Genomic DNA, 15,990 nt, shown 5'->3' with positions numbered 1-15,990 from the left:
TCCCTACTTGCTTGCTATGGGGTTTTTAGGAATTTCTCTAAGAACGTGGCTTCTACTAGGGTGCCAAAATTAGGCAGATTTGATCAACTTGATCTGGCCTGGAATACTTTGCTGTCATAAAAGCTCTCAAGACCACTTTTCTTCAAGAAAAGAAAACGGCACTGCCATTCCCCCCTCCCTCCTTCCTGTATCCCCATCCAGCATTGTTGTTGTGAATGCTGGCCTTCTTATTAATCTTCCAAATGGCCTAGCAGTCCTTGTATTATGGCAGAAGTGACTGCTCTGCCTGGAATTCTACTGCAGTGCTTCCAGTCACAAATTTTTTGCTTCAGCAACAATAAAATATTTCAACTTTTAGCATACTGTACAGCTGACTAGCTACACTGGGGACCAGAAAGATTTTGTATTGTTGGCTTTGGCAGTTGTTAGATCTAAACATTGCTCCATTATTGTTTATTGTGTTCTTGTATAGCAATTGAATGTTTGAGTTTTTAGAAACAAATAGAAAGTGTTTGCTATTCCCTCCCTTCTGGGTTACTTTTCCTGGTCATATACTAGCAGTGCCGTTCATGTTTGAATAGGTTGTTAGCTGTGTGTCTAACCCCTTTGTTGTTGTCTCTTTATTGATCAAGTCTTCAGGAGCAAGGTTCACTGAGTATAGCGAGAGATGCAGAGGCTCTGCAGTGGGAAGCAGGACATCTCAGCAGCAGCTGTGCATTTGCTCACCATAGATTTTCTTCGTGGCTTCAGCTTTAGGTTAGAGGTACACAGGTAGAAGTGAAGCAAGGGTCTGTGTCTATCTGTTGTCACTGTTACAGCAATGGTGAAAAGGGATTGTCAGTGCTTGTCAGTGTGGTTGGTAGCTGGGGCGGCAATCCGTGCTCAGGTTGAAGTGAGGATGGATTCTGTCCTGTCTGATTCCTTCTGTTATTCAGCCTCTGTGTTGGTAGCAGCGAGGAACGGTGTCTGGCAGTGGCAGTTTTCTTTCGTGTGTTGAACTAGATTGTTAGTGCCATTTGTGCCTTTGCTGTGATGCTGATTGGAAAAAAGATAACATGTAAAAGTGTTTTAAATAATGGTAGGGCTTAACCAGCCCTACCATGTTGTAATTTACTCTAGCTATACATTACTGTTAAGTAGCAGATAATTAGCATGTATGTCAGCAGTCTGAAGGGCCCAAGAACAGTTCGGTGGTTTCCACTGGGTCTGGCAATTACTTAGTTGAGTACTGGCATGCATAGTATAATCAGCAGGTTTCAGTATGGTGATTTATAAATTACACAACATGATTTAAAGCTCAGCTTCACAAAAAATAAGAGAAATGGATCGCTTGATGTACAGCAGGCCAGCTGTGTGATTGTGGACCCATTTATGTAATTACAAACTGAAACTTACCCTGTACTTCAAGGCTGTTATTGTTGATAAAATTAATCATATACTTTAATTTATTATCCTGTAGCTATGCACATGATTCCCATTTGACAGCCCATTTGATAGCTTGTTTAAATAGGCCTCAGACTGCAATTAGCACCATGTGATATAGTTAGGCCTCAGTGATATATTTAGGCCTCAGTGCCACCTCTTATGAATTGTTAGTAAACATTGCCAATCAGGTGCTTATATATAAAATATTTGTTTCTTTTTTACCTTGAGAGAAGCAAGATTTGTAGGAGCAGATGATATCTTTTATTAGGCTAACTGATGAGACCAGCAAACAAGCTTTTGCACACAGGCTCTTTTCCCGATCTCCGAAAAATAGCTGTGATAATGCCGATTGATCATTTGTGTGTTCTATCCTCCAAAAAGATTTGTGGCAATGGTGGTTGCAGCTCTTCTTTACTTGAAAAAAGCTGACTGGACATTACTTGTAAAGTTGGAGGAGGGGTGGGGTTTCCTCATGGAAATAGAGATTAAAGATTATATAATATTTTCCTTTTGTTGCTTCTTCTCACAGGAAAGTTACTGGGATCTTTCTTCAGTGAACAAGGATAGAAGCAATTCTATTTCTATGCCTTAGTTTCATATAAGCGTGAACTTGCTTCTTTTGGAGAACGTTCGGAGAAGAATCCGATGTCAAAATCTGTCCTAGGAATGGTTGTTAGATCTCTGACAAATAAAGCTGTTCTTACACTTGACAGGCTCCACTGTATGTTCCCTAATACAGGAATCCATTTTATGCAGGACCAGGGTTTATGTAAACTCAGAAAATAGCACAAAATTCTCATCTGTGCTTCTGTGAAAAATTTCAAATGGTATTAGCATGTAGTGTAGACTGAAGAGCATGAAGAAGGTGAACAACCCCTCAATATGGTGGTTAAATCAGGTCGAGTTTGTGTTTGCTTAGTGCTTGGCTGATCTTGGCACTTGGTTGACAGCAAGCTGGCTGGGATTTAACCTGCATTAGGCATGGGCAATGTTTGCTTATCTAAGGGCAGGAAAAAGAAGTGATGGGTTGTTTCAGCTCCTTCTGCTAACATGGTATGGCTGTCATACTCATATCAAACTCTGCTCTTGTGGATTGTGTTTCATGACTTAACATGAAGGTAGGGTTTTATGCCTTCATTTTCAGAATTGCTACTTTAACTAGTCCCCTTAAAGGTTAGTTTTTTCTCTTATCTTACAGCTCCATCTACTGTTGGTGTACTTGGTTATAGTCAGTCTCCATCTTCAGTTTTCTCTTAAACTCACACACAGAGCTAAAAGCTGTTTTCACCTTTCATGTACTCTTCCTGTTCGGTACCTCCTTTGTCCTCCTTGGTCTCCCCCAAATTCCTCTGCTACGTCCCTCTTGCCCTTGATTTATTTTAAGCGCTGTGAGCACCACCATGACACTTCTCTGACTGACAATTTTAGGTGTTACTCAGATCTCTCTGGGTCACAGACTGAAGACTGTTGTGTGAGGGGATTGCATGTCAGATGCTTAACATCTGGTGCTTTGAGGTGCTTAGAGACATGGTGTAGTGGTGGTTTTGGCAGTGTTAGGTTTATGGTTGGACTCGATGATCTTAAAGGTCTTTTCCAACCTATATGATTCTGTGATTCTGTGATCTGTTGGAAAAAGCTGCTTATCTGTGCGCACATCTAATTGTTTCCCCAAATTCTTACTATGTCACATTCCTGTTACTGTAGCAAACTTTCCTTGATAAATGCAGTCTTACTTCACTCATACCAATTTGAAATGATTCCACAGTTTTTAGCCTGCTCCTTTGATGGTGTCATTGCCCCGTTTGCTTCTCCCTCTCCTGGCTTCTTGTACATCAAACATTAACCGCCCTTTTGTACTTTCAAGGCTCTTTACCATGATTCCCAGTGGCTGTCACCTCTGCTCTGTTTCTCTCAGTAATAAGAAATGTACTCTCACCCCTGATCAGTCCAGGACCCAAGCCTTCGTTGTTCATTTTTCCCATTCTCAACTCAAGACCTTTATACTCTAATTCTTGCAGCCTCTTGCAGCAAAAGATGCCATCATAACATCTGACAAGCTGCCTTGTTATCCTTCTTCAGTTCCTCATATAAAGTCTCTTTTCTATAAACAAACCACTGTTTTGAGACTCTTCTGTAGAAAGTATTATCTCGTTATTTCCAAGGCCCCTCACACCCCTCCAGTTTAGCTATGTGTATCTCTGGCAACTTTTCCCATGAGCTGTTTGGGACACAAAATAACTTTGGTTCTGTTTTGGTACAATGCCAGACAAAGTAGCATGTGGCCTATGACTGCAGCTCTGAGGTGGTGTGGAAATAGGGATGATACTAACATGCCCTTGCTGAACGTTTTAGTTGCAATAACTTGTGGGTGAAACCCTGCCATGTGGCAGGCAGGATGCTTAGAAACCTTAGGAAGGGATGTGCAGGAGGATCGTTGTCCTCATATTTTGTAATGCTCATGCTCTACTCCTGTGTACTAGTCCTGTGTTACTGGAGCTTGTCTGTTATTCATTCTGAAGTGAAATCTTCCCAACTTTATGTTGCTCATCTAAGGAAGACATGAAACACAAACAATTAAAATCAGCTAGCATTTATTCTGGGAAGATATAAATGTGGCAGCACTGTTCAGCTGCTCCTTTGTGATGATTATTAATCACTCAGGATGCTTTATGAATGTTAAAAGCTGTCCTGGCGTGGTGCAGTGGGGAATGGCGTGCTTCATCCAGAGCTTCCAGCGCTACCAGCTACAACTTATCTTTTTCTATGCAAGGTTATATAGCAAAACGTTTCCCATGAAAGATTTAACAGTGACGTAACCAAATCTGTTCTGAAGTGTTCATCTTGACACTGTACTTTTGTGGACTATGGGAGGGGTGTTTTTGTCAATGGTGAGATCTAACAGATAACACCAGGTTTTATACTGATCATCTTGTTTTATTGCTTCACAGAAGGAAGAGTTTCCCAGCACATCAGTCTAATTAGACCACTGTTTATCCATCCAGTCCAGAACTGCTTTGTAAGTTGCTTGCTCATCAACTAGAAATTACAGTTGAGTAGAATTTGCAAATGTGGTGCTAATGGATTCTCTCCCTCTCTTAATATATCAGTTTAAACTTTCAGTCCACTGCTGTATGACTCTGAATCAATTGTGTGTGTGTGGTACATATATCTATATATAGGTATATGACTTGGCTTCACATATCCTGTAATTAGTAAAATGAGACTGATTAAGAGTATCAGAGAACAAAGAGGCTGTTACTTCAGCTAGGTCTTACGTGTTTCACAGCCATATTGGCTTATAATATTTTAAAATCTCAGCCTGCCACCATCTTTCGCTGGTATCTGTGGAGAGGTCAGACTGTGAACCTCATTAGGAGCCAATTTGTTCTTAAAGAACAAAGGAAGACACACACACACGCGCTCTTTTTTTGTTTTGTGGTGTAATCGCTGCTGGAGTAGCATGTGTATTAGAGAGACACAAACAACTCCCTGATGTTGGAAGGAAGGTCAGGGAGCTGGTAGTGTCACTGAAGTCTTTGTAACCTGATCCAATAGCTTAAGATAGCCAAGACCCAAAAGAGACAGCTTTATTAATTGAGGAGGCAGCTTGAGGAACAGTGGGGAGCAACTGTAGCATGTGGGGCATGGGTTGTTGCCACTGGAAAACTGGTGACTTGTAAATTCAGCGATAGCTATTAGTAGCATTATTTCCACAACGAGAGCCTGCTCAGTTTGTGAGGGAATAGTCAGGGGTCATGACGTGTAGATGACCGGCTTGTGAAGAGGAACTTCATGAAGTAGCAGGTAGAAACACACTTCTGTACAGCAGGGCTGCCTAGGCAGCTATTGGGATTCCAGAAGCACTCCCAAATTGCAGCTTAACAAAACCATAACACAGCTTTTGCACTTGCCTAGCTCTTGTTTGGTTCATACTAACCTCAGTAATCATCATGACAAAACCAAGACAACAAAAAGATCAGCCCAATGTTCCATCTAGTTCTTGCTCTCGCTAAATGGGAGACATCTTAATGATTGAATTTTGAACTCTGTTGCCATGGATGGGTGTCATGCAACACTGGCAACAGATGAAACTGCTAAGGTGCAAAGCCTGCAGACTAATAAGAAATATTGGATCAGTGGCCTACATTTAGAAGTACTTTTTTTCATCCAGAAAATCCAAGATTTCAAGCCCAAAGGAAAGTAACTATTCCTCCAAACAACTCCTTGTGGTGCACCTGAATGTCTTGCTCCTTAATGCATATCTGTGTGTTATGGGAGCCCATTGCTATGGTCTCTAATTAATCTATTAAATCCTCCTGGAGAAATTAGGAGAGGTTCAGTGATAAACTGCGTAACAGTCACTACAGAGTGGCCAGTCTGCTTGAATGCTCTCATCTGCTGGACCCTCTGTCACCAGGGGCTCTGGATCACCCAAGTCAATCTCATAGTGGGCTACGGAGAATGTTTCAATCTTTTTCTCTGCAGTCAGTACTGTGCAGAAAAGTCTACACGTACCCAGCAGTAAGGGAAGAGGGAGTACTACCTGGTACAGGCATTACCTGGCATTGCCTTTTTCACCCATAAAATAGGTTCAGTTCCAAGCCAAACAAATCAACATTCTTTCATCTCATATTCCCAGCTCCATGTTCTCCATAGATATACCGGGGTGTTGCTCTATTTTGGTTTTCCCCTTTGCCATTGCACGATTCACGTGTCACTGATAATGCTTAAACTGAATCTGTTTCTACTATTAAAGCTTAAATCGGTGACTATAACAGTTGAAAAATGTTACAATTTTCCTGGAAATACAGCTAGTGCTAGGCAGCGCTTACTAATACAAACTTGAGAAATTGTAGGTGGATGTTGTATTCCCAAGGGGTGAAATAGTTGACAATAGCTTGGCAACTGACAAACAACGACAGAAGTCTTTTTTGGCATTCCTATGGGGCCAAAGAAGAATACACGCTGTTCAGAAATCAAGTGGATAATGAAGTATTTGGCTATGGTAGAACAAGAATATCCGGGCTGTCCTGGAGCTCAGAAAGCATTGTTACTGAGCTGCAGTGGTTGTTTGGTGCATATGGATGCATATGTGTGTGTGTATATCCTAAATGAAAATGTGTCTCCAATTATTTAAACTCCAAAATACCAAAAGTGATTAGGTTATCTTTGGACCTACTTTTAAATTAAAGTGCTCTTTAAGAAGTATAAATAAGTATTTATTTAAAACCAAAACAAACTTCAGCATCAGGAGTCCAGTGCTGAACATCTAACAAGATTCTGTGACCCATGAAGGCTCATCTTAATCAACTGCATTTGCATTCTGCAATTAAGCCTTATGATGGCCTTGCTGGCTTTGAATATTTTATGTGTAGCTTGGAAGCCTGTTTGAACCTTTCTCGGAGTCAAATACATTTTTCACAGCAATCCTGAAAGTAAAACCCTGTACATGAGGTCCTTGAAATAACAGCTATTAAAGAACTTTCTTTTATTTTAGTTAAGTACATAAGACTGCACAGTGGATAAGATCTGTTTAGCACAGCAACTTGCTGAAAATACTGGGAATGAGAGTTCATGTTCAATAAGCATTTTTTAAAAAGTACAGCATTTGTTTAAAACTTTTCAGCTGTTGTTGAGTCTGGTGCTTCTTGTGTAATAAAATGACACAGTGACTTTACAGCAACTAACAAACACCCCTGGTGCTTCAGTGTGAGTTGCCTAGCAATGTCAGGCTGCTGATACAGCCAGAGTTTTTGCCTCGCAAGGATACGTATGTCACCTTTCTGTCAGATGTTACCTCTTTTGGCCCTCAGTCTCCTTCATAAATGCTTGGAAGTTCAGTTGTCTTTTGTGGATTTTTTTTTCTTTTCTTTTTCTCCCTGCTGCTTCTGTTTGTTACAGTTAATTTTTATAAGACCAGAATGAGACATTTTATTGTGGTGAGGATGAGTAACAGAAGCAACCAGGACATGTTGTTTGTTATGAAAACTTGAGTATCCCCTTTGTGAAATTTAACATCAGTTGCTACAAGAAAAATTACGTGCCCTTTCTTTCTGTTTTTCAAGTATGTCATACCTTGATGTTCTCTGCTACAGGCACTGTTTTGTATTCTGTTTGCTGAGCTGGTGAAGTCTAAATGTTTCATAAAAGCCTCTTTGGGAGAAGGAACCAAGCAATTTCTCCTTCATGCTAGCAGCAGGGTTATTAAGGCTTCATAACTTCTTACTCTCAGAGGTAGGAGCCAGAGAAAAGGAAGGTGGGCCAGACTTGCAGAATTAGGGGAAAAAAACCACAAGCAGCAATTTATTGCTCTAGTTCTAACCTAATTTACTGAGTCATTCTTCTGGTTGAAAGGTTTTGTATTCTCATGTTGCACTGCGGTTCCATAGTTTTGAGGCCATCATAAAAATGAAGGGAGGCCTGGAGGAAAAGATACAGAGATAGGCGTAGGCAGCAGTCCCACTGCTGTCTCTCCTTGGATGTCCGTGCCTGGGTTCCAAGGGCGGAATTTTAGTCAGAGTTAGCAGATTAGATTATATATCTGTTAGCTTGGTTTCACGTTATTTAGAGCTTGTTCTTATGAATTTAATAAGTTGATTATACAAACTCATGAAAGGAACACTCATCAAGAAAACAGTTTAATACTGCTTATGGCTCAAAGTTTCTGAGCACCAAACTGCAGAAGAATATTCTGAGAAAAGTGTAGTTACATGCTTGGTCTGATCAGGTAGGCTCCCCTAGGCATCACCTCATGGCCACCATTGGTGGCAGAATCTTTGATCGGGCCTTGTACGATCATTGTGTTATTGGATGGATACTTCTTTAAGAGTTAAAATCCAGTGTTTTGTTGCTTCTCTTCTTTTCCAGCAAAAATCAAAACTGCCCAGGTGACATGATTACATCGTTAGCAAGTGTAAGGCACAGCATACACCAAACTACAAGGAGCTCCCAGAGGGAGCAAAAGACATTGCTGTCTAGCATTCGCTTTCCTCTCTTCTCATGTTAGACAAGCTCTGTTTGTTGCCATTCTGTTGACTCTGTCCCTGTAATCAGTAGTGAGCACAAAGACAGGGGAGTGTATTTGGTTCCTCCACAGTGAGAAAAAGGTGAGAGCCTGCTGTGCCCCCTAAAAATGCATGCTTGTAAAACTGGCATCATTCAGTCTTTAGGTTTTGATGAATTCACTCCTCTTTGCCCAGCACTTCAGTAATAACGATGCCACCATGCAGCTGCCTTGTTATTTCTGCTTGTTAGTTGGAGAAGGGACAAAATTAGAGAGTGTATGGCTTTGAACATCTCAGTTACTGGCTGAAGGTCCCAGTCCAGCATCTTATTCGTCAGATGTATACCTCCCATCCTCTTTTCCCTTTCTCTCATAAAAGAGTAGGTATGCAAAGGGCCTGACGCTTATGAAACATACAGAGGGCTTGTTGATGATTAACTGAGGCTTGTCTGGAGACCTGTGCTAGCAAAGACTATATCCTACCATTCAAAGACTTGGAGTCAAGGCCTGTGATCTCTGAGATTGGTTTCCTATAAAATACAGCAAAGCTCCCATTCAGGGGCATGTTTGTATCCCCTTATGAATTGATGTGGACTTCTCCACACAGACACTGTGGGTCTCTAGTGTTTCACTTAGCAGCTTACTCATTAACAAATGAACTCGTAAATTCAACATAGATGTTAAAGGTATCAATAAGTCATCAACCAAGTTCAGCCAGTTCTGCATAGTGCACATCTACATGCTGCTGAGATAAAACAAGCAATCAAGCAAAAAACCCCAGACTTGACAGTGTACCTTAGGTGTTATTAGCAATCAGCAGTGTTACTCAAGTTACTGAGCTCTTAACAACCCAGTATTAAGATATTTCTGTTTTACCATATTACCATAATATCTAAAAAAACCCCAGCCATACAGAGAGCCCAGGACTTGATTGGGTATGAAAGTGGACAAATACACTACAAAAGAAGTTTTCTGCCCAGAATAGAAAGAAACTGTGATCAGGGAACGACTTGTAAGAGTTAAAATTGGGAAGGTCAGACCTAAGGAAGTAAGGAAGGTTTTTTTTCTGGAAATGTCTAAGTACTTGCAGCTGTAAGTAGAGGTAACTCCTTTTAGGACTGCTGAAAATGAATTAAATAAGTACAAATACTATTTTAATTTTTTCCCCTTGTTTTCTTTTGCCTGTCTTGTCTTTTTTTTTTCTTGCATGTGTCTCAGAAAAAATTATATGGCAATTTATGTTAATTATCCCTGGAAATTCATAACAATGACTGAACTACATTCAAGAAAGCCAGTTTTAGTGCAGCGTGACACTTGCAACTATGCAAGTCTCAAATCTCGTTTTTGCAGATTATTTTCTCAAGTTTGGTCTATAACAAGTCAAATTATTTATATATATGTATAATATATTATGCATTTGTATACACTCAGGCAGTATATTTTCCTTGTAGAAACAATTTGTGTAAATGACTTCTTGCCAAGAAAACGGCTTTCCTGACATTTAGTATATCTCTGTGTCTCAGACTGTCAGTTTAACTCAGCACAAAACTCATTTGCAGAGGATCTGTTTGCTAGGTAAAACATCTCTGAGTAACTGCCTTGACCCTGTGCTGGGGACGTTAGTCACAGAGAGTGGCTGCGTTGGTATGGAGAAGGAGAAAGAAAAACCCAACACAACCCATCTGGTTGCATTCCACTTAAAATGGGCATTTCCCTGATGACCCCCAAAAGTAAATTTTAATAAAACCCTTTAGGCAGGTCTCTGCTTTGCCCTGCTCCCTTCTCATAAGGGCATAATGCTGTGCAAGAGATATAGCGGATTTTTAGGAGTCCGGTCTCCTAGCTTTAATCATCTTCTGACATTCAATACAGACACATCTTTTGGGGTTTTTTTGAGTCTACATCTTACTCTAGAAGTAGGTAATCTTTGAATCTCTGTATCTTAGCCTCAACTGGAAAAATAGTTCACCTTGTGTATGTTCTGATTGTTAGGAATGAAAGCTCTATTTCATAGCGGCCACAGGAATTGTAACGCTTCAGCTGTGCTCACTGGTAAAAACGTACAGCCAAAAAGTATGAGATATAAGATCTTTTGCTGGACTACTTTTGAGTTGATCTGGGATGACAGAACCTATTTCAGGCCAACAGTCATTCTAAGGTTTCCATGGAGATTAATGATGTCAGAGGAGCAACATCTGAGTGCAGTTTGCTAGAAAACAAGGCTATAATGTTATAGTGGAGAAGTGAAGCTTTGCATTTTTGTAAACTCATAGAATAGCGAAGCACATTTTCTCAGTGGATTGCAATTTGCTTTTGATTTGTGCTGAACATGAGCTGAAGTAATGTTTTTGCAGTGTGGTGGTTTTCCTGCAGTTTCCCTCAGTGCTGTAAGTGATTATTTTAGTACTATCTCATATACCATCTGTTTTAGCTTTGATTGCTGTTCTCTCTACTTGCATATTTTGTGTATTCTCATACTACCTTATTAAACTCCCTGGCATTTTCTGTCTGCACTGACTTGCCTTGTCTTAAAGGTGATGCCCAGGTTTACCTGTGAGTATATTTGCAATGCGTGAGCATCAAAATTAGGGTAAGTTACAGCTCTGCTTAGTTTTCTGAAACTTAGGAGCTGCCATGAAGGATAGTAGGCGTAAGAGAGGGGAGAAGTGGCAAAGTGAGAAAATATAAAAGTTTAACAGAGGCATAATTTAAAGCTAAAATTTGACCCTTAAGAATTTGAGAACTGTTACCATTGCTTGCAGTTGCATAAAGATTAAAATGCAGCTCCAGTGTGGAGAGATTACTGACCAAGGAACTGAATATTAGAATCGGTAGTGAAGGCGTAGCATTTTTGCATGGGATTTTTGCAAAGGGAGGGATTAGGAGATCTGAAGATGCCTCGATCCCACTGAAATTTTGTAGCTTTTTAGCAATTCCTGAATGGGAAGCAGGCTCTGCAAGCAGTGCTGGTTCCCTATTATTACCTAGGGTTTTTTTCAGTTCCACAACTGCGGTTTTGCTATGCATTATTTGAGGGGTGCTTGTAAAGTTAAGTTTACCAAAATGAAAGTCAAGAAGCAGTACTTAAATTTGGCCAATTTTTCAGGTTTGAGCAGAAAACGGGGGGGGAAAAACTTGTTCAAAGTACAAAAAATGGGGGGAAAAAAGTCTTAAGATTTTATGCTTAAGTTGAATTCAGTTTTATTACTAAGCCACTTGTTGCTTCTATAACAGTGCCTATAGAAAGGTGCTTGTGCATACACACACACATACTGAAGAACAGTCAGAATAACAGTTATGATGGTAAACAATGTAAAGTCTCTGCTTTGCCTGTTTTTCTCAGAAGATTATTAAATGGAGAACAGTCTTTTCTCAGCATCTGCTATGCTTCGGTCACCATACTTGGCTTTTGTTTCTTAACTCTAATTGTAACGGGAACATCTTTTGTGTAGAGGGAAGCACCAGACTGTGTAAACTTGCTTTTATGACTTGCACAAATTATCAAAATGTACTCATATTTTAGAGAATTTATTTTTTCGAAAGCAAAGTGGCAAAGCACCTCTGAGCTCAGATCCTTTTATGTCTGAGTTCAGCAGAAAAGGAATTATTTTTTTCCCCCAAGCCAGTTTCTAAATTCCTGAAATGCAAAGCTTACACAGTGAGAGAATGGCCTACTCTTGTACAAACCAACTGACAGTTCCTCCTGAAAATCAGGACAAGTTAATACATTCCACATGTTCTCTGCCCCAGTTTTTCAAATTGATTATTTTGAAAAGCTAAGTAAGCCTATCTTTATTTTGCAGGAAATGTTTGGTGCCATTAGGCAGCAATGCTGTTGAAAAGAACAAAGCTGGAACAGCTTTTGATAATGTCCTCTGAGAAATGGCCAATTGCTATACAAGTGATACGAACAGGACTGTTTGTTCTCACTGGGTGCTGAGCACTTGAAAATTCACGCACTTCACTCATGAGCCTAAAAAGGAGTGGAATTCTTTTGAAGCCTTAAATATTGAGCCATTTTGAAAATCTGTTCCTGTGTCTGTAATACAAACGTATGCTATATGACACTTTCACAGTAGTGCAGTTATAGGGGTCTGACCGTTACCTGGAGGGCTGAAGCTTTTGTCTATTACTTAAAAAAGGGGGAAAATCTGTTATGGGATTATGTCCTATGAAGCAATACAGTCTTTTTGCAGGTCTGGGCTTAGCGGGTTAGCGAGTTTCATACTTGGATAGCAGGAGTTATCTCAGTGTCGGAAGTGAAGCCTGGGTGAAATGGCTACAGGCTGCAGTCTTGTTCTTGTTATTTCCTGTGAGAGATGAAGGTTTAATGAAATGTTCTGTAATCCATAACGGTGTTGAAGCACCTTTGTGTTTGTTAAATGGACAGAGGAAGTGCAGAGTAGAGGAAAGTTATGGAGAAAGAATATTGTTCCATATGTTTTTAAGCACATTCCTTCAGGGGAATTAATTTTTCACATCTACTGAGTCAGGCAGATGGTTGCATAATTGATTGAGGTTTTATATGCAAGTATCCTCCCATCCATCTAAATTTCTCCCTTCAAACAATGCCTTTTGACTCGGTTCTGTTACTAGCATACCATGTGTGGCAACGTTTTGATATGCTGAGTTTACTTGACCAAATTAAAAGTGTACTTAACCAAATATAAAGTAATGGCCTGAAACATACAGAGATAGGAATCATTAAGCTTGCATCAGAGCATAGCATCTTTTTTCATATTGCTGTTTTTTTGATATTTTGCTGTGAAAAAGAACAGTCAGATGTCTGTTTCCACCTCCTTATTTTCTCCTGACCTGTCACCTTTTCTCTTCTCTTTGCCCATTGTGCCAGCAGCTTTGGCAATGACAGACCCTTTTGTAGGTACTGACCTCCACACCTCTACTGGTGGACTGTTCACTAGTGGGAGGCACCACACCTGCTGGGAACAACTGATCTTGGACAGAAAAAGAAGAAAAGAGGGGGAACCCTCCACCTAGGCCACGTTTGGCAAATCCTTCAATGCTTGTTGTTGTTGATTTTAAAAACTGATTTTCCTTTCCCCCAAGAAGCAAGAGGGAGTTTATTTTGTACAGTAATCTCACAAAACTGGTACTGAAAAGGCAGATGCATAAAGCACAAACTAAAAAGGAACATCAGACTGTCTGCCTTAAACTGTAGCCGTGTCAGACCTTGGTTGGTAGGAATAAGAAGGGGCTCTAGTTGTGAGGGAATAAGAGCTAGGACGTCTAAGTGTTGGATGTCTCACATGGACAGTCTGTAGTATGAGGCTCATAATTTCAGTTTTTCGCTTTAGAGGCACGAATGTTGTGCCCTTCAAGTCCAGCATTTATACATGGAAGTGGACATTTGTAAGTGCACGCTCTGCAAATAGCTGCGTGGCTGACTACTTGTTTACCCTCAGCATGAATGTCTCCATGCAGAGTTTTGCAGGTGCAGCCAACACGCAAACGTTTTTCCCACGCTCTTCAGCCATCCCATCATTTTAGAACAGGGCCCTGTAAGTTGATATCTGATACTCTGAGTTTTTTGAATCAACTTTGCTATGCCACCATAATACTGTTTGTTTGCTGCTCGCAAGGAGTTTTCACTTTTAGGATCAAGTAATTCACTTAGTCCAAGATTTTCATATTGCCTACATCACAAAGAATACCAAAAACTAAAAAGTTACCAGTTCTTTACATCCTCTTAAGAAAGAAGCATTTTTAATTATTGTTTGATTTGTGTTTTAATGTAGTAGTATAAAACCCCTGATGTATCTGTATGTTTTTCCAGTTTATAAAAATGAGTGTTTTGCTTCTGCATGGGGAAAAAAACCCCTGAAGTTAGTAAAAAAAAGTTACCTTTTATAATTTGTTCCACATTAAGAGCCTTGAAGGTGCTCTAAAGTATGCAGAATGAAGGGTATCTGGCTCTTACAGTTTGTACTCAATAAGGTGGTCAAAGTGGTATTGAGTCAGTGATGTCCATTTTGCATAGAAAATCATCCCAAGTTTGACAGAGTTTTAGACTTTAAAAGACTGTTCCTTGTATACTCAGAGTTTTACACCTAAATTTACACCTGATTTTGAATCAGTGTGCAGTGAGCATGCTATGGCCTCTCCTTCTCTTTCTTTATACTTATAGTGCTAATATTGATGTAGGAAGATGTTAACTCTGTATTTCTGCTGTAGAACTGCAGCATAAGCAACGTTGCCTGTGGTAGCACAGGACCTGCAATCAAATTGGAAATTGAACCAGGGTTTGAACTGAATCTTGGTATGCATTGCCTGTGAAAGGACCCTCCCTGCCCAATAAACAAGTTTTGAATGGCTCCTGAACAGTCAAAAATGAAAGGGGGTGGCAGCAGAAATTGGAATAAATGGTGGTGTCAGAATTTGAAGGACATGAACAACTTTTATTTGGAGAAAGGAGACAAGGGATGAAGAAAGTATGATGATAAAGGAGAAGAAGTAGTGAGATGGGTATGAGAGTTTGGAAAGGAGGCAAAGTGGCTTGAATAACAGCAGAGGAACTCACCAATTCAGCAAAACAGGGAGTCTGTGAGGAGCTGGGGGACGTCTGAATGGAGGAGAGAGCAAGTAGAAGAGCGAGATGTTTTGGGGGGTGCGTGGAAGGTGCAGAGAGGGCACCAGGGGTTTATACGTACAGACCTTGGGAATAGGAGAGGAGAGCTGCCTTACCTAGTGAAGTTTGATAATAATGAGTGAAAATTAGTTTCCATCAAGTTGGAATTGTGATTTATCATAGAAGAGTCCCAGCAGTTAAGCCAGTACATTCTTCTGTGCCTCTGTTATTGTTGCTCTAGAGAATTGCCTTCATCCTAGGGACTGTGAGGTGTGGCTGCAAATGTTGTCAGAAAGATCAGCAGAAGATCAAGGGCAAAAAAAAGCTCAAATATAACCCGCATTTAGCTTCAACTTTGCTATTTCTGTTTCAGTCCTAAAAATATGGCTTCTGTGTCCAAAGCTTGTCTGTTTTCTTTTCAGCTATTCTCAGTTAAAGTTACTGGGTAATATCTGTAAACTTCATCTCACCTGAAGTGCTGTACTAGCTTTATCAGTGTACCTCATGGAGATAATTTGAAACCTTAAAAACTGGTAGAAATATATAGCATATTTTTTTCCTTCTACAATGTAAGTTTTTTATTTCTTTAAAATCCATGTGTAGACTTCTCTTTTTTGAAGTGTGTGGGAAAACAGTGAAGAAAACAGCAGGGCCACATGAGGGAATTCCATATTTATTTTTGGCATTTAATTTCCATGAAGGGGAGGATCCTGTTGACGCAGAACATTTCTTTCTTTTTTTCCAACTTGCAAATGTTATGGAAGCATTAAAAGTTAGTTCCTTGTTGTCAAGATTCCAAAATAGACGTTTGCATAGTAGATTAGATGTAATATTTGTGTAACTTCAAAACCAGCTTTTGGGCTGGTGTTTCATAAGCAGGATATGAAGCTGTATCATCAGAAGGAGTATTACTTCTCAAATGCATGTTGCATATACAGAATTGATCAGCTTATAGACAGGTAGTATACCACAGTGA

General features: G+C 40.0%; 1 protein-coding gene across 3 annotated transcripts in view; it reads left to right on the top strand.

Moving 5' to 3' along the window:
• The window catches only part of PLCB4 (phospholipase C beta 4), a 217,360-nt gene that overhangs the window by 75,342 nt on the left and 126,028 nt on the right, over nucleotides 1-15,990 (top strand). For 2 of the 3 annotated variants that reach the window (XM_075496916.1, XM_075496914.1), the window contains exon 3: nucleotides 4,374-4,441. The exons of the other annotated variant lie outside the window; for it this stretch is intronic. The gene's annotated coding sequence lies outside the window, so the exon portion shown is untranslated. The remainder of the gene's footprint in view (nucleotides 1-4,373; nucleotides 4,442-15,990) is intronic. 3 annotated transcript variants of the gene reach the window in all.

The sequence above is a fragment of the Mycteria americana genome, chromosome 3, assembly GCF_035582795.1.
Source record: "Mycteria americana isolate JAX WOST 10 ecotype Jacksonville Zoo and Gardens chromosome 3, USCA_MyAme_1.0, whole genome shotgun sequence".
Taxonomy (NCBI): Eukaryota; Metazoa; Chordata; class Aves; order Ciconiiformes; family Ciconiidae; genus Mycteria; species Mycteria americana.
The sequence above is the reverse complement of the archived record's forward strand: the minus strand, read 5'-3'. Positions and strand labels throughout refer to the sequence as shown.